This window comes from Prionailurus bengalensis, chromosome A3, assembly GCF_016509475.1.
Source record: "Prionailurus bengalensis isolate Pbe53 chromosome A3, Fcat_Pben_1.1_paternal_pri, whole genome shotgun sequence".
Taxonomy (NCBI): Eukaryota; Metazoa; Chordata; class Mammalia; order Carnivora; family Felidae; genus Prionailurus; species Prionailurus bengalensis.
The window spans coordinates 128,958,051-128,976,976 of NC_057354.1; the positions used below are offsets into that span (position 1 = coordinate 128,958,051).

Below are 18,926 nucleotides of genomic sequence, written 5' to 3' on the forward strand. Positions count from 1 at the left end.
TTTTGGTGAATGGATCCTCTGTCACCCCTTGGAATGTCAGGTACCTGAAGGCAAAGAATGTGTAGTGTACGTTTTTCTAGAAGCCCCCATGTCTAGTATAAGATTCTGTTTTGCTGAATGATACTTTACCTCTGTGGGTTTCTTGGATAAGTAATTTTAATTGCCTGAGTGGAAAGGAAAATTAAGTTTGTTTTGATTGTTCTCTTCCTTTTTTCTTCTATTTTGTGTTCTTATTCGTCCCTCACATTTCTATTTTATTTTTCTTGCCCCTTTTAAAAGAAGCGTATTTTCTATCTTAATACTTTGTTTTGTTTGTTTTGCTTTGTTCATTTCATTATGGTCTTCTCCACCGTTTTGATTTATTATAAAGGCCAATGTTGGATTTCTTTTTTTTTTTTTTTTTTCTGGCATTATTTCTGGAGGGTAAGTGGGGTTCTCTTGGCACCATCTGTTCGAAATTATCATTCACTGAATACTTCTTACGTAACAATTTGTCATAAGTCGGATTCCATTTATTACTCTTAAGGCTTTCACTTTCTGGCCCAGGATCACCCTATTTTTGGGGGGGGCGGTCTCTAAAAATTTTAGAAATTTAAATATGTTATCACACCACAGAAGGAAGGCCTATTGTTGGTTCTGCAATCATATACGATTCTTGAGAGCAGTCAGCTTGAAGATGGATGACTGCGTTAAGGTTTCTGAATGAAAATTGTTACAACGCAAGGCGTATGTTACATGTAAATGCCCTGTTGTGCCTGACAAAAATATTGCTAGGTTGTTTATTTTTTCCATTATGCAGTCTTTTCTTAAATGAAAGAAGCTGAAATATTCATCACATTTTTATTTATTTTTGGTTGCTCTAGTAATGTGAGCCTGTGATATTTATCATCTACAAGGATTTTATAAATGTGAAATAAATCAGCCAGAAAGGAGTTGGAATAAATTGGTAACGTACAAACTCAAGGTTTTGTGAAATTCATTGTTTTGCCTAATGCTGTGAGCACTGTTGAAGAAGAGAAATCGAGGTGGTAAATTGGGTAATATGAAACATAAGTTAATTGAGTAGCTTCAGGTTACCTGTATGGATTTGCTGATTTTGGCCGTTTTCTTCTTTACATGTCCTCACTGCCTAATGAATGTATTTTATCCACCTCTCTGCCTCCTTTACTGGTCCTGCTCCCCTTCTAGACCCACCCCAATACCTCCCTGCCTCCTCATTTCTATTTTTAATATTTGTTAATTTTGGCTTAGCTGGCACCTTGATTACAGCTAAGAGGAATTTCTTACCCCCTCTGCATTCTTAGAGGGACCGCAGTTGCTTTGAGTGCTGTGCTCAGTGGTGGAGATTCAGATGTAGTGTCTCTCCTCTGGCTATGTCCAGTCTATTTTGGGAGTCCTATTCACAAATAAGGGTGCTCAGTATGAGTTGAGTTCAAATTGAAGACTTCATCTATTTTTAAATGACACCACTTTCAACAGCAATCACTTTTTTTAAAAAGTTTTGTTTCTAACTTCACTGTAAAATTTTTTAATTAAAAATTTTTTTTAAACATTTTTATTTATTTTTGAGAGACAGAGACCAAGCATAAGCAGGAGAGGGGCAGAGAGAAAGAGGGAGACACAGGATCCAAAGCAGGCTCCAGGCTCTAAGCTGTCAGCACAGAGCCGATGTGGGACTCGAACCCACAAACCGTGAAGTCATGACCTAAGCTGAAGTCCGATGCTTAAGCGACTGAGCCACCCAGATGCCCCCACTGTAATTTCTGTAAGCAAAATCTGATGTAGTCAACTTTGAATGTTGAAAAATTCCTTGATAACTACGCAAAGAGTGTTTGTAACTTTTACTAGACTCTAATTTACATCTCAACAGTGTCAAAAAGTCTCTGAGAACGTGCCTTCTCCGACGCCTCAGAGAACCACCCATGCCTTGAATCCTTGATGACTCTTTGATACTGATTTTGTGTGTAATTCGGTGATTTTTAAAGTAAATGTAGATAATTGTACAATCACTACTACAATCAGTTTTAGGGTATTTCCATTACCCCTAACTCTCTCTCCTGCTGGCAAGTTTCATGGAGTATAAATCATACTTCAGTAAAACTGTAATATATAAAGGATGAGTAAGAAAGAAAAAGAGACCATTTAAAGAAGACTTCATTTGAACCTTTTTTATATTAAGAAAGCTATTCATGTTTATGTTAAGAAAGATACTCCTGTCTGTGGAAAAAGAACCATGACTAATAAATAATGTGTGTCACTGTTGTGCAAAGGAAGAATCCAAGCATTTGGATGATCATAATTTTTTTTTCATCTTAATCAACTATTTTAGGGCAAATGTAGTTTGAATAGAAGGAACTTGAAACAGCATTTCCAGGGGATAATAAGCTATGGTTGCCTTAAAGTAGGTTACGGATTACAAGGACTCCAGTTGTAGAGTAGTTAGGTAACTGATGCACTGATTGGAGCTGCTGCTATTTCGAGCGAGGCTCAGAGGTGGTATAGGGAGGCCATGGTCTGCAGAAAGCTGTTCATTTCAGAGGAGACTGAGGAATACCTCTAAATAATGGCATCCTGAAGTGTTAGAGGGCTATGCCTTATGCGCGTTGATCTGGTCATCTCATGTGGGTTTCTGATTTCCCCTAAACAAAACCTTAGCTGTTTTAAATACATGAACGCTTTATACCCATGGGATAAAGGCAGTAGTCCAAAAAAAAAAAAAAAAAAAAAAAAAGCTAGTACTTAGTGGGAAGTCCAAAATTTTGTGGTGTGATGAGTTCTCAGGTGACAGGATGGTAACTTCACTGGCACAAAATGGAAGGAAAAGAGTCTTGGACATAGATTGGGAAGGGGTTCAGCAGCGTATGCAGAAGGGCCAGTCTCTTCATATATCACCTTTGGGAAAATGGAGGTGAGTCCCATAAATCTTGAAATTTGATTTTGTGAAGAGAGTAGCGTTGAGAGTTCCTTACCTTAAAGGTTTATCTAAGGGCTCAGGCAAATTTTATTTTCCTAGGAGGTATAAGTTCTATTTAGACCTATGAGATGCATTTGGAAGTCAGTGAGTGGATTTTCACAGACATTACATTGCTGTAATAGTGCCTATCTTTCTGGTTCTTAAGGTCATATGTATTCTGTAAGAATCCGGGCATTGCTAAGTGAAAAGATATGCCGGGGCACCTGCGTGGCTCAGTTGGTTAAGTGTCTGACTCTTGGTTTCGGCTCAGGTCACGATCTCACGGTTTCGTGGGTTCAAGCCCCATGTCATGCTCTGTGCTGATGGTGTGGAACCTGCTTAGGATTCTCTCTTGCTCTCTCTGCCCCTCCCCCACTCACGCTGTTTCTGTCTCTTTCAAAATAAATAAACTTAGAAAAGATAGGCTATATTGACAGCTGGAGGACCAGTTAGGTATAATTGCGTTAAGAATTTTTCCTAAACTCTAACTAGGTAAGATTAATAGCTTTATGAAGGATTGCGTCTAGAAAAGAATACTGTAGTTCTGATCATTGCTGATTATCTCCCACTGCAGTGAGAGTACATTTGGCCTGTGATAATGTACTGGCTATTGGCATTTGAGAGATTAATGTGCAGACTGTACCTGAGAAGTATGAATGTCAGTAATCGAGTTGACCTTATATTAAGGATTTTTTCATTTTACCTCTCAATTTCTCATTTCTCCAGCATGAGAAAATTCTCCTTTCTTTAAGTTCAGGTCAGTTTTTTTGAGGAGAAACCAAGGGTGCTGTTGTCTGTAGAGAAAGCTGTGTTGTCTCATAGAGGTGAAAGCTTTTGGATGTGAATAAGGGACTTCTGAGCTTCACAGACTAAATTTTTTTGGCTTTACAGGCACTTGTCTTCAGAGAGACAGGGAAATGGAGTGTCTTGGCTGTATCCTGTGATCTGTTTTCATCAGAATATGTTACAGATAGGTAGTCATGTGTGACTCAGCAGTTTCTTGGTCCTCAGCAGCTTTCAGCTGGCTGTCTTTTTTTTTTTTTTAATCTTTATTTATTTTTAGAGAGAAAGAGAGACAGTTGCGAGCAGCGGAGGAACAGAGAGAGGGAGACACAGAATCTGAAGCAGGCTCCAGGCTCTGAGCTGTCAGCACAGAGCCTGATGCGGGGCTCGAACTCACAAACTGTGAGATCATGACCTAAGCCAAAGTCTGACACTTGACTGACTGAGCCACCCAGGCGCCCCTGTCTTTTTTGTTTGTTTTTTTTAATGTTTATTTTATTTTTGAGGGAGAATGAGAGAGTGAGCAGAGGAGGGGCAGAGAGAGAGGGAGAGAGAGAGAGAATCTCAAGCAGGTTCTGCACCACCAGCACAGATCCCAATGTGGGGCTCGATCCCATGGACTATGAGATCATGACCTGACCTAAAAAGAAGAGTCAGACACTTAATCGACTGAGCCACCCAGGTGCACACCAAGCTGGCTGTCTTTTAAGTTGAAGACTTCTAAGTTTGGAGATTCTTTGATAGGAGGGGCTCATCCCCTTTATGTTACAGTTACATAGGGGTGCCTGGGTGGCTCAGTTCGTTAAGTGTCCAACTTCAGCTCAGATTATGATCTCATGGTTTGTGAGTTTGAGCCCAGCTTCTGGCTGTGTACTGACAGCTCAGAGCCTAGAGCCTGCTTCAGATTCTGTGTCTCCCTCTCTCTCTGCCCCTCCATCACTTGTGCTCCGTCTGTCTCTCCCTCTCTCAAAAATAGACAAACATTAAAAACAATTTATGTTACAATTATGTATAAAAAGGTCTTTATAAAAGACCTTTATAACTCTTTTACTTTAGTTATTGCCCCTCTCCCCCCTTATAAGGACTACTCTACAATCCCTCTGCAAAGATTTACGGAAATGCAATTTAAAGAAGTAACTTGGGCCTGATTGAATTTTTGCTTCTACTTGGAGCTATGATAGCTGTTGTGCCTTCCTCTTGGGAGTAGAGAGCTAAAAGAAGACTCTTTAGCTTATTTTATAGGAATGAAGGAGTGATGTTTAATTTTATTTTATGGGCAAATAGAAAACTAAAAAAAATATATAGTTTTCTGACATAGTAGAATGTGTAATGGGTTAGGAGACAGGAGATCTCAATTCTGTTCTTGGTTCTACTGTTGAGCTGTGTAATCTCAAGGCAAGTCCTTCTTTCCGGACTGTTCTTTGCTGGCGCTGCACTGGGCACAGACAGTAGATGGTTTCATTAAATAAGCTGCTCAAGTACCTTCGGTCTAGTATAGACTACTACGGAGCATTTAACAGAGGAAGATTGTGGTAGGGACTTTAGTAGTAGGCATTAGAGATAGACCCATTGTCAGGGATACCTTGCAGTCCATGGGGCTCACTAGAGAGGGGAGCTAGGGTTCAAAGGGAGAACTTTTTTTCCTGAGAGAACAAACAAGTTTGAGAAAGACTTTACTAATTAAACTACTAATGTTGGAGTAGAAGGTGAATTTAGTTTCAGAACCTGGGTAGTTCTGAAATCTGGATACAAGGTTAGGCATGAAATTGACCAGATGGGTGGATGCTGAACATACTGGGCTTTTGCAGAAGAGTTGCTTAAATCCATCCTAAGGATTGGGAGGGAGTTAAGTCTTTAGATGACCATTGGCATCAGCTGTGGGTTGAGGGAAGGAAACAGGGTCAGGGACATCTGGGAAATCTAAATTATTAGTATTTCTATGGACATTCTGCTTTCTAGGCTAGTGGTTGTTAACGAGGTGTGGACAACAGAATCACTTATTGAGAATTAAAAAAATGCGCATATGTAGGCTGTACCCTTGAAGGCTTGATAAGGTAAGGTGTAGGATGGGATCTCAGCATGTGTTAAAAGGCTTTATAATCCCCCATCCCTCTTGAGAACCTTTGCGCTAAAGCTCTGAAAGATTAAATAAAATGAATACAAGATATCCTTGCTTTTGAAGTTGTCCTAATGAAGGATAGGAATAAATTTCATTTTAGGTGTCTCTCCTCTCCATAGGCTGTGGCTGCTGGGAATACTGGATTGAGAAGTGCTCCGAGGCCAGACCTGAGCCTGTCAGGAGCTGACTGTGTAGGACATAGGTGTAGAAGTAACACAGCTCGGTGGTTTGTTTTATTCTCTTGTGTAGCCCCATGGGGTGCGGCGGGGGGAGAGAACATACGAGTGTGTTTATTCTATGCCTGTAGATATTCCTTGGAAGCCTGTTCGTGCCAGGCTGCTAAGGCATTGGTGGGGTGTAGGGATGACAAACAGGAGTAAAACAAAAGTTCGTGGAGCATGATTTGATACCCGAACAGTTTTCCACCAGTGAGCAAGCATTTCTTTAGCAAGGTTACCCCAGTGAATACTCTGGCTTTGTAGCCCCAGCAACTGAATTTTTCAGCTTACAGAGAGTATATCACCCTCAGGAACTAACCAAGCTCAAAAGATTGATGTTAATATTTATGTGGGTTTTTTTTATCAGGTAATTTTTTAAAGTTTATTTCACTTATTTATTTTGAGAGAGAGAGGGCATGTGTGAGGTGGGTAGGTGGGAGTGACAGAGAGAGGGACAGAGAGAGAACCCCAAGCAGGCTCCATGCTGTCAGTGCAAAGCCTGACCCGGGGCTCAGTCACATGAACTGTTAAGATCATGACCTGAGGCAAAATCAAGAGTTGGATGCTTAACCAACTGAGCCACCCAGGTGCCCATAGCCAGCTTATCTTTGATGAAGGAGCAAAGGCAGTTCAATGGAGCAAAGACAGTCTTTTCAACAAATAGTGCTAAGTGACCGCACATCCACGTGTAAAAAAAATCTAGACACAGACCTTAAAGTCTTGGCAAATATTAACTCAAAACTTAATATTTTATTTTGAAAATGAACTCCCATGAGCCAGGCCACTTGTCTCAACAGACCGATATGGGAAGCCCAAATATAATAAAAAATTTGTTCAGTAAGTACAGACAGAAAAAGGGCATTATAGACCTAGCTGAAGTGCCTGGAGTTTTCCATGACTATGGTAAGAATAGCCTTTCCGGTAGAGCTGTTTTTCCCTCCTCCGGCTTTATTGAGGTAGAAGTGACAAAATTGTAAGGTATTTTTAAAGTGTGTAATGTGATGATTTGGTGTATGGATACGTCGTGGAAGAATTCCCCTCGTCAATAAATTAAAACAGCCATCATCTAACGTATTTGGCTTTTGCCAGTAGAACTTTTGTATCCAAATTCTACCTCCTAAGAGCGTGTTTGTTCTTTGTATGTGTATAACGTGTGTGCACGTGCATCGAAAAACCTACGCAGCATTGCCATCACTTCCCTACTCCCCAGTTTGGCCTGGGACAAGTTACAAGACCTGCACACCGGTGCATTCAGTCAAGAACATCTGCCTTTCCAAAAACCTGTGTGTGTCCCCTTGTACCTCTTATGACAGGGATCACCACTGTCACCTGGGCATCTGGGAAATTCGTCCATCTTACGTGTCATTTTCTATTCTGCTTACGTTGTCTCTCCCAAAGTGTAACAGGTACATGTGTGGTGGCTTTAGGTAGGACATGCACAAGTCTTTATTTGATACTAATTTGTATAGAAAATCCATGATGTCAACAGAGTTGTGATTATGACCAAGCTAAATTAAAAAGAAAAGCATGTTGACTTTAAATAAATGTGTTATAAATAATATTTTTTTTGTGTGCCATAAATCATTTGAAAGAGGCACACTGGTGTCTGAAAATTTGGAAAAGTTAAATTTTTTTTCCCGAGTGCTTATTACTAGTATATAGAAATACAATTGATTTACGTATATTGGTCTTGTGTTCTATAGCCATGCTGAGCCTGATTATTAATTCTAGTAGATTTTCAGTGGAGTCCTTTGGCCATTGTTTTTCTTACCTATTCTATATATTTTTATAGGCAGCTTTAAGCAAACCAGTCAGCACTTAAATGCGTATGTGATATCTCCCAAATCTGTATCCCATAAGTTACTTGTAAGCCACAGCTATTTATTCACTTGCTTACAGAACATCGTTTCTTGGGTAGCTAGCTCACAAGTTCCTCATATTCAATTATATTCTGTTAATCGCTTTTTACCTCCAAATGTGCATTTTCTCCTGTATTCCTGAATCTTGGTATATAGCATTTCTTCCAGGCCAGAACCCTGAGATTTGCTTTATTATTTTTTTATTTTTTAATTTTTTTACCTTTATTTATTTTTGAGAAACAGAGTGAGACAAAGCGTGAGCGGGGGAGGGGCAGAGAGAGAAGGAGACACGGAATCTGAAGCAGGCCCCAGGCTCCGAGCAAGGGGTCAGCACAGAGCCTGATGCGGGGCTCGAACCCACAAACTATGACATCATGACCTGGGCTGAAGTCAGACGCTCAACCGACTGAGCCACCCAGGTGCCTTTAATGTTCATTTATTTTTGAGAGAGAGAGTGGGAGAGTCAGAGGGAGAGACGAAGACACAGAATCTGAAGCAGGCTCCAGGCTCCGAGCAAGCGGTCAGCACAGAGCCTGATGTGGGGCTCGAACCCACACACTGTGAGATCATGACCTGAGCGAAAGTCAGATGCTCAACCAACTGAACCACCCAGGTGCCCTGAGATTTGCTTTAGATAATTCTTAACTCATTCTTACGAATCTTAACGACTTGATGATTATTTTTCTCTTCAATGTATTAAATCTGTCTCTGCCTCTTTATTTCTCCTGCCATCCTTCTAGCTGAGACACTCTCCACTTTATCAAGTGTGTTCCCTGCTTCCTGTCTGGTCTCCTCTAATTTCTTTTCTGTTGTGTTTCCAGCACGGAGTACAAGTCCGATATAAGTCTGATCACCTACTTAAAAATCCTCTAATTTCCTTTAGCCATTGAGATACAGATGTAACTCCTTAATTTAGTGTTAAAAGCCTTTAAAAAAAATTTTTTTTTAATTTTTAAGTAATCTCCACACCCAGCATGCGGTTTGAACTCAAAACCCTGACGTCAAGAGTCATATGCTCCACAGACTGAGCCAGCCAGATGCCCCAGTGTATTAAAGGCCTTTTATAATTTGGTCTTTTAACCTCTCTAACCTTCTGCCACATCCCCTCATGTTTCTTTGCTCTACACCAAGATTGGCACACCTTGTTTGTAAAGGACCACATGGTCTCTGTTGTAACTATTCAACTCTTGCACTGCCGTGTTGAAAGCAGCCATAACAATATATAAATGAATGAGCATGACAGTGTTCTAAGAAAGCTTTATTCACAAAAATAGGCAGTGGGCTGGATTTGGTCCAGGGACTGTAGTTTACTGACTCTTGCTCTAGATAACTCTAGACCTATATATATATATTCTTAGATTTCTCAAAATGATTTTGTTCTTAAAGGTATTCGTGGTTCTTCTTTTTTCCTCTGCTTGGAATGTCCTTGTTTTTTTTTTTTTTTTTTTTTTTTTTTCCTTCATTTATCTGCACTGGTCTTAGCACTGTATTATCAATGCTTATAGCAATGCTTTTTTGCATGGAATATCAGTAAATTATGGTTCAGTTGTCAACATTTACTTGGCTTTGTTAAAGCATGAAAGAGGGGAGAAGCAATACTGATGCACTGGAATGTAAACTCCATGAGGGCAGGAACTTTGTGTTATGTGTAGCTATTTTTTTCAGAGTTTAGCATGTGGCCTGGTGCATAGGGTGCTCAATGAAATATTTGTTGAGTAAATGAATGAAAGCCTGGGAATGGAAGAATTAAAATGTAACAGCTCAGGTTAAACAACTATATGAATGGAAGGCCTGAAACAGGTTTTTTCAAGCCTTTTTTAGGTGAAATCACAGCCCCATTACCCCATGGGACTGTAAATTCCTTCAGGGCAGGGAAAATTTGGTTTCCCTACGAAGCATTTCTTAACACTACTAGCACAGTACCTTGAAAAATGAAGGCGCTTCCTGAATTGATACTGAATTGACTAAACCTGAAGGTATTAAGGTTATAATTGAAAAATTTTAGAGTCTTTACAGACTACCAGATATTTATTGAATTTCAATCTTCAATCCAGTAAGATGGTATTATAGCTGCTCTTGTATAGTTGGAGAAACCAAAGCTCTGAGAGGTTAATAGTGTCTCCTAGGATGATACAACTCTACGTGGTAAACTCAGGTCGTCTGATACTCACACTCAGTAAGCTTTTCTCTGTACCAGAGTCTAGAAAACTATGGGCTGTGGGCCAAATCTGACCTGCTTTAAGGTAGCTTATCAGCCAAGAATGGATTTTACATTTTAAAAAATGGAAACCCCCCTCCCCCCCAAAATTTTATGATCCATGAAAATTATAGGAAGTTCAAATTTCAGTGTCCACAAATAAAATTTTATTAGAACTTTGTAATGCTTTTTTTTTTTTTTAACATATTGTCTGTGCTCTTTTGTACTGTGATTGAGTAGTTGTGAAAGAGACCATTTATGGTCCACAGAGCTTAAAATATGTGCTCTCTGGCTTTTTATAGAAAATGTTGGCTGACCTCTGTTCTATGCCATCCAACCATCTATCTCAGTATGGGTTCAGTTCTGCTTGAAAGATCTAAAATAAAGAGTATTGAACTTTATATATTTCCTCACACCTCTTGATTTTGAATTATTATAAATTGTGTTTTAAGGACTTTATAACCAGGTACCCCTCAATTTTAAATATATTAAATGCCTAATTAGTAGGAAAATGGAATGATTTTTTATTACTAAACTAACCAGTCTTTTATAGTGTTTTTCCTATTGAAGAAAAATTCTCATTGTTTTGCCTTTAAAAACTAACCATTCATTAAAATTAGTTTTCTGTGATCATCCTTAAGCATGCCATGCTTCATAATTTGATTTCTAGTGAGCTGTGTCCTCCAGAGCTCCAGTCATAGATTCAAACATCATACAAAACTGCGTTCTTAAAGTGTGGTCTGTGCACCAGCAGCATCAGAATCACTGGGGGAGATTGTTCGATACTCAGATTCTTGGACTCCATCCTTGGCCAACTCGATTAGACCTCTGGAGGTGTGGTCCAGCAGTCTGTTTTTACGAGCACTCTAGGTGATTGTGATGCATATGAACGTTTGAAAACCATTGCTGTTGAGTGAGTTCCAATTATGTGTGTTTTCTTCCTATAAGTCTTAATCTAATAAAGAGATCAGCGGAATCTTAAGTTTTGAAGTAGTAAAGGTTTTGAAATGAAGAATGTGTAAGATACACTGAAGATGAATTAAAATGAGGAGAACATTTTCCATTATCCCAAGAGAGGAGTGACTTCTAGCTGTGAAGCAGTAGGTAACAATTCTTGAGCCCTTATTTTGACAGGCATGATCTTAGGCGCTTTAAAATTTTGAGAGCTGTAGTGTTTTTCTTCCTTCTTCCCTTTCTGTGGGTTGTATGCCACAAGCCCACCGGTCACTGGACGGAGCATATACAGCTGTTTCTCCTATTTCAAACTTCCTTCCTCCGCTTTCAGAAGTTTGAGCCACTAGATGGCAGATTCTTTCAACAATTATAGATTGAAGGACCTTCTTAAACGATTTACAGTTCCTCTTGGAAACAATTTGTAGTGTCACATGGAGCTCTCCCGGTTCATCAGTGTCACATGTGGGGCGATGCCTAGGGGCACACATTCTGTCCCCAGCTGCCTTTCCTCAGATGGCCTTGACCACCCCCGTATGTATTGCTGCCCCTTGTTCTGCTCGGCCACTGCCTTTACTCTTGCTCATTTAATTCACCTCTTGTGTTTTTGGCTCCATTTGTCACAGTTTATTTTTGTTGTCTGATACCTGTGTTCCTGCTCTGAGTTTGAGCCTCTTAGGATGTCAGAGCTGGGGAAGAGGTTCATCCGTCATTTGGTTCAGCCCCTTCATTTCTCAGGTGGGAGAGCTGAAGCCCGGGGAGGTTAAGCCAAGGACAAGGACTGTGTCTTATTTATCTTTGTTCCTTGTAGTGCTTTGCACATAGCGCACAGATAGATGTGTTTTGCGTGAAACAATTGTGGTAAATGCTATGAAGGAGGCACATCCAATCTCTGTTCCTAAGTGGCTCCGAGTTTGCTAATGGAGGCGTGATTTAAATAACTTCTGGTAGAGAAGGTAAGGTGGAAGGTGGCAAGTGCCCAGAAGGGAGCAAGACAAACTATTCTGTAGTGTTCAGGACCCCTTTGAAATTTCTCTCCCCCTCCTGCTTCCCTTTTTATAGGCTAGAAGCACACACTGCATTCATTCTTCTCCAAACACCGTTTCACAAACGACACTCTGCTTTTTGACATTGAATTCCCAGGGCTTGGAATGTTCTTTACCTGATCCCTTTATTCGGGAAATTGTTTAAAAGATAAACTTTTCACTGTGAAGCCTTCCTTGGCTCCTTCCTCCACGTACTGTCCTGTTGGCTGTCTTTGTACCTACCTCCGAGGTCTTTGAAGAGGTCCTGTGCGGCAGTGGTTTGTGTTGACTTGTCCCTCCCTGCTCCCCGCCCCTCCCCCCCCCCCCCGCCTCCGCCCCCCAGGAGTGGGGCTGCTCATTTTCATTCCCGCCGATCAGTGTACCTCTAAGGCCCGCAGAGGAAAGCAGGTGGGGATCGAAAGCACGGCCCTAAGAGCCACCCCGTGCTCGATGCTGATGAACTGGGAGATACTGTAACACTACAAATGGATTCCAAGAAGAATTATAAACGGTTCATCATGAAGCTTCTTCAGTTGCTTGCCATAATTCCATATTCCGCATTGCTTAGCACACAATTTGCATTTAGTAAATATTGATGGCATAACATCACATAGTTACTTTGTTGCAGAGGTACTGGAATCTGATGCCTGATACCTAGACCTATGATATTCCTATTTTCCACAAAATTTTGAGGTTGCAGATTACCGGGAAGGTCAGTCTTTCTCTCCTTTTTGTCAAGAAGTACAGTTACAACTCCCACACATCATGTGCTTTAATCTAGAGAACTTAATTTGCACTGTAGAAAATCTGTTTTGCTTTATGTTTTTATAGAAAAATTTTAAAACCATTACTTCAAAATATGATTCTTAAAGTAAGCACTTAAGCCAAATATCCAGTATATTTAAGGAACTATTCTGGGTGGAGGAATTCACTGGAACAGAACAATGTTAATGCTGTAAATTATTTTCTAGAGTATTATCTGTGTGCGGGCTGACTTCTGCAAAAATCTAACGATCCTTTCAGCAGTAAATCACGGAATGCTTAAGCTATAACCATTAATGTATGAAAACCTCTAAATGCCACAAAGTAAATGATACGCTGATTTTATTTTCAGTATTTGACTAGACTTGTGGGTGGGTGTTATGTGCTAAAGCCAGTTTACTGCATTTTCTTTCCTGGACTTCACTAACTGGCAAAATTTATGTACATGATTTGGGATACGTGTATCTCGATGTTCCCGTTTTTAAGTTAAAGAGAAAAGTACGGAGAATGAGGTCATGAATACCTAAGTATCTACTACTCAGAATTAACAAATACTAACGTTTTCTTTTTTACTTAAGGGGTGTGTGTGTCCGTGTACATGCACATACATGAGTAAAAGAGACAGTACAAACAATTCCCCAAATTCCTTCCTTCCATTCCTTTGTCTCCTCATCCCTTTCTAGAGGTAGCTGCTCTCAAGATTTTGGTGCATACCTCCCCCCCCCCCCCATTTCTTTACCTACCATCTTATCTATGTATCCATTCTACTGTTGTATATGTTTTCCTGGATAATTTGTTGAATTTATCCATTCCTTTTAAGCATTTAAAATACATCTAATTCTCCTGCATTATAAATAGTGCTGCACAAAATCTTCTTTTACCATGAGATAAATATACCTGTACAAGAATTTCTCTAGAGTGTCCTTAGAACATAGTTTATGGGGTTGTCAGGTATGTCTTTTTGTTAGGTTTGCCACATCATTCTCCAAAATGATTCTTCCAATTTGAAGCTTCACCAGTACTTTAACTGTGTTCTTAAGCATTCTCTGTATTTTACTCATTTTTTTTTTTTAACGTATCTGTGGCCAACATGGAGATTTGAACTCACAATGCCAAGATCAAGAGTCACATATATGCCCTACCAGCTGAGCCAGCCAGGCACCCCTAAATCTGTATTGTTTTAATATGCATTACTGACTTTTGGATTTCTCCTTTTGTGACTTGCTTAATGCTTTGTCCATTTTTGTTTTGGGCTGATTATGGGAGATCCATATACATTCTTTGCTAATACTCTGTTACTTCTGTGTGTTCATCTGGTGTGTGATTTATCTTTTCATTGTATAAATAGAAATTTAAAATTTAAAAAAAAAATTAATTTTTTTTTAGAGAGCATAGCAGGGGAGGGACGGCGGTGGGGAGAGAGAGAGAAGAGAATCTTAAGTGGGTTCCACGCTCAGCATGGAGCCTGATGTGCGGCTCAATCCCACAACCCTGGAATTATGACCTGAGTCTAAATCAAGAGTTGAACGCTCAACCAACTGAGCCACCCAGGCACCCCTGTAAGTTTTAGGTGTAATATGGTGGAATTTGAAGGAGAATGTCTTAATGACCACAGGTAGGAAAGTATTTGCAGATGAAGACGCACAAAGCACAGCTCACAAAGGGAATGATTAGCAGTGAGAACGGAGTTAGCTTTTCTTAGAACTGCTCACTCTCGTGTAAGTTTTAGATTTGTCTACTTTTAGTATGTGTTCAGTCCCATGAAAAATTCTGTTGGGATTTTATGTGAAATTGCATTCAATTTATAGATGAAGAATTGACTTCTTTCAGGTATTGAGGGTGTGTCAAAGAACATGGTATTCTTCTCTGTATTCATGGCTTTTAGTCTTTCATAAATAGTTTGGAATTTTTTTCTTAACACTTTCCTTTATCAGATTATCGGCTTAGCCTTGTTTAGTTCTATCTTTATCAGTGAATCATCCCCTTCCCCCATTTTCTCCCTCCCCGCTGTGGCCTTGACCTTTCCCCTTTTCCCTGCCTCATCTTCTCACACCTCGCTGCTGGAACCAGCAAGCTTGGGGACTGGCAGGGGGAAGTGGAGTTGCTCTGGCACCTTTCACTGTGCTACTTAAGGAGAAAGTTGGAGCTTTAAATTCAGTTACTCTGGGGCGCCTGGGTGGCTCAGTCGGTTGAGCGTCCGACTTCAGCCAGGTCACGATCTCGTGGTCCGGGAGTTCGAGCCCCGCGTCGGGCTCTGGGCTGATGGCTCAGAGCCTGGAGCCTGTTTCCGATTCTGTGTCTCCCTTTCTCTCTGCCCCTCCCCCGTTCATGCTCTGTCTCTCTCTGTCCCAAAAATAAATAAACGTTGAAAAAATTAAAAAATAAATAAATAAAATAAATTCAGTTACTCAGGAAACATTTACTTTGTATATTGTGCTGGGCTGGGCCTCAGACTTCTTTCTTTTTCATTGACTGTTTTCATTCAAGTTACATGGTTTTATCATCTAGTGAGGACGGTATGTGATTAGTTCTATCATTCTGCCTCTTTTTCCACTTATTCCTCAATTAGGCATTAATGGAGGAAAGGTTTGGAAGCAGGTATTGAATCTCTTTTGTTTTATTGATTGATTGAAGTTGACTCCATGCCCAGTGAGGAGCCCAGTGCAGTGCTTGAACTCATGACCTCGAGATCAATACCTGAGCTGAGATCAAGAATTGGACGCTTAACTGACTGAGCCACCCAGGCGTCCCTGGATCTCTTTTGTTCTTAATGGAGTTTGCATGTAGCCAGTTTGATGTATACATGGCTATGATATTTCTCAAAAATCATGGCGAGGACATGTCTTCTAGCATGAAGAACAAGACATAAGAAATCTGAGATTTCAGTTAGCTCTGTATCTCCTTCTTCAGTAGTCAGGCAACTTAGTTTTATACATATACGTGTGTATGTATACATATTATTATTTTTTGATTGTCAAATGATCCTCTATTGAAAAATTTTCCTTTGTAGTTCTTTCAGTGGGGCATTCCACTGCACCACTGTTCATGCATCTCTGATGTCATGAGGGTGGTGGCCATGAACATTGCCGCCCATTGACTGGACAGTCCCCAGGATCTCTCGAATGGTTCCAGAAAGTTCTCTGGCTAAAGAATGGTGCTGCATCTGTCGGGCAATGTTCACAATCTTGTCAAAAGTGATACTTCTGCTGTGCTTAACGTTTTTCTGCTTCTTTCTCTCTCTTGGTGGTTCCTTGAGGGCTTCGATAATCAGGGAAGAGGCAGAAGGTACCATTTCAATCCGGGTCTGTCTATTCTGAATGGTCAGTTTCATTGTCAGCCTCAGACCCTTCTGATCACAGGTTACCCTGGAGATGTCATCACCAACTTTTTCTTGGAGACAGACTCGGGGCAGTCTTGGGGGTCAGGGCAGATGTGGCACTGACTTCCCCACTGGTGTACCTTAGGTATACAACTTAGATCTTACTGGGATTGAATTTAGGCGGCGTGGTGGAGGCGGCTGGTGTCGGATAAACCCGGATTCTGGATGACTGAAGAGAGTTGCACCTTCGCCTCCTCCAAGCCGAGAGCCAAAAACTGTGTACATTTTTTATCTGAAAATTAGGTATGTCCCCTCCATGACATAGTAGTGCAGAGTAAATAATAATATTGAATCCTTTGAGAAAAGAATTATACTGTTGTTAATATAAATATATATGTTATACACTGAGCAGAGGAAAATATTTTAGTTATCCTGGTCTTTTGGGAATTTGTTGAATTCTTAGTGTTTTTATGTTTATTATAATGATAGGTTGCTAATTTTTAAAGATATGTTTTATGAAAAACATGTTTTCTGTTTGAAAAAACACTGAGATTATATTCAGAAATATCAATATTCAGGATTACCTGTTTTGTTTCTGTTTATTCAGAGGATTTTTTAAAAAGTAATCTCTATGCCCAGTGTGAGGCTTAAATTCATAACCCTGAGATCAAGTGTGGAGGTTCCTCAAAAAATTAAAAATAGATCTACCCTAGGACCCAGTAATAGCACTGCTAGGAATTTACCCAAGGGATACAGGAGTACTGATACATAGGGGCACTTGCACCCCAATGTTTATAGCAGCACTTTCAACAATAGCCAATTTATGGAAAGAGCCTAAATGTCCATCAACTGATGAATGGATAAAGAAATTGTGGTTTATATACACAATGGAATACTACGTGGCAATGAGAAAGAATGAAATCTGGCCTTTTGTAGCAATGTGGATGGAACTGGAGAATGTTATGCTAAAGTGAAATAAGCCATACAGAGAAAGACAGATACCATATGTTTTCACTCTTATGTGGATCCTGAGAAACTTAACAGAAGATCATGGGGGAGGGAAGGGAAAAAAAAAAAAAAAGAGGGAGGCATACCATAAGAGACTTTTAAAAACTGAGACTAAACTGAGGGTTGATGGGGGGGGGGGGAGGGTGGGGTGGTAGGAGGGAGGGGAAAGTGGGTGATGAGCATTGAGGAGGGCACCTGTTGGGATGAGCACTGGGTGTTGTATGGAAGCCAATTTGACAACAGATTTCATATTAAATAATAAAGTAATCTCCACACCCAGTGTGAGGCTCAAATTCAACAACCCTGAGATCAAGAATCGCATGCTCTACTGATGGAGCTAGCCAGGCACTCCCAGAGTTTTTTTTTGTTTTCTGCTTTTTTTTTTTTTTTTTTAAACAAAATGACTTTTGAAAAAAATTTCATTGTGGATTATTTGAAGCGTGTTCATAGAGACGATAATATATTGACTTCCTTGTGCCTGTCATTCAGTTTCAACAGTAAACTCGTGGCCACTCTTGTTTCATAGGTATATCCCTGGTCATTCCTCTACCCTTTTTTTTAAGTAAATCCTTTTGATACACCAACTCTAAAGAGCCTTTTAAAGTGTTGTTTTCGTTTACCTTGTATTTTCTATGCAGAAACTAAAGTTTTTTAAGTTTTGCTATTTCTATGAACATGGTCTAGAAAAAGGTAAGGACTAATTTGTGTGATGAAGTACCTCCTTTTTTTGACAAAATGGGAGCCTGGTGACAATATGAGTGTTTTGCTTTAAAGGGAGCTTGATAATTATTTTCTGTCATTTGGGACAGTGGTAGATCATGTTGGGGCAGTGTTACATGGACAAGACCAGTGAAACTGTGACTTCTCTTTTCTGTTAGTGTTCCACTTTATTGTCATTGGGAACAATGAATAATTCACTGGTAGGTGTAGTGCTTCCTTTAACTTATCATAATTTTACCTTTAAACATTTTTTTTTCGATAGATGATTATAATGCCTGTTACATAGTTCTCGGCTAGATTTAGTGAATGCTGTGACTTTAAAAATCATGACTGTTGGTGCTGACTCCAGTTAAAAATACTGTATTGCATATTTGAAAGTTGCTAACAGAGTAGATGTTAAAAGCTCTCATCACAAGAAAAAGAACGCGTAACTGTGTATGGGATAGATATTAACTAGCTACGGCGATCATTTCACAGTATATTACAAATTTTGAATCCTTATGTTGTACACCTGAACTAATATGCTATGTATCATTTATATGTCAATAAAAACATCATGACTGTTTGGTTTTCATTATTAATGAGTTTAGTCTGTGTAGTGTCACAGTCTTTTACCTTCTAGTATATGTCAGACTGTTTGCCCTGTTGGCAGCTTGCCTCTGATTGTTCACAAAGTAGAACAACTGGAGGAAACAGATCATAACGTGCGTGTAAACTACCGCGTCATCTTGTTTCAGTGTCGTTATTATTGTAGGGTACTGTCCTATCCACAGCACTTTTGGCTGTCATCCCTAACATCTGTAATTGTGTCCTCACTGTGCATAATGCTGTGATGAACATACCTATATCTGGGTGTGGGACGCATCTGGATATGAAGTTTATTGGTGTTGATACAGACCATTTCTTCAGTGTTCAGGGGCCAACCTTAAAACACTTTTACTCTTTCTTTACGGTTCCCATCTGGATTTCAGGTACTTGAATGTTTAAGCCTTACCTCTGTATAAGTGAAGGT

General features: G+C 39.9%; 1 protein-coding gene and 1 pseudogene across 2 annotated transcripts in view; one reads left to right on the forward strand and one right to left on the reverse strand.

The window, feature by feature from the left end:
* The window catches only part of NBAS (NBAS subunit of NRZ tethering complex), a 339,195-nt gene that overhangs the window by 34,642 nt on the left and 285,627 nt on the right, over positions 1 to 18,926 (forward strand). The gene's annotated exons all lie outside the window — the stretch shown is intronic.
* Positions 15,406 to 18,703, reverse strand: LOC122466894 (annotated as a pseudogene).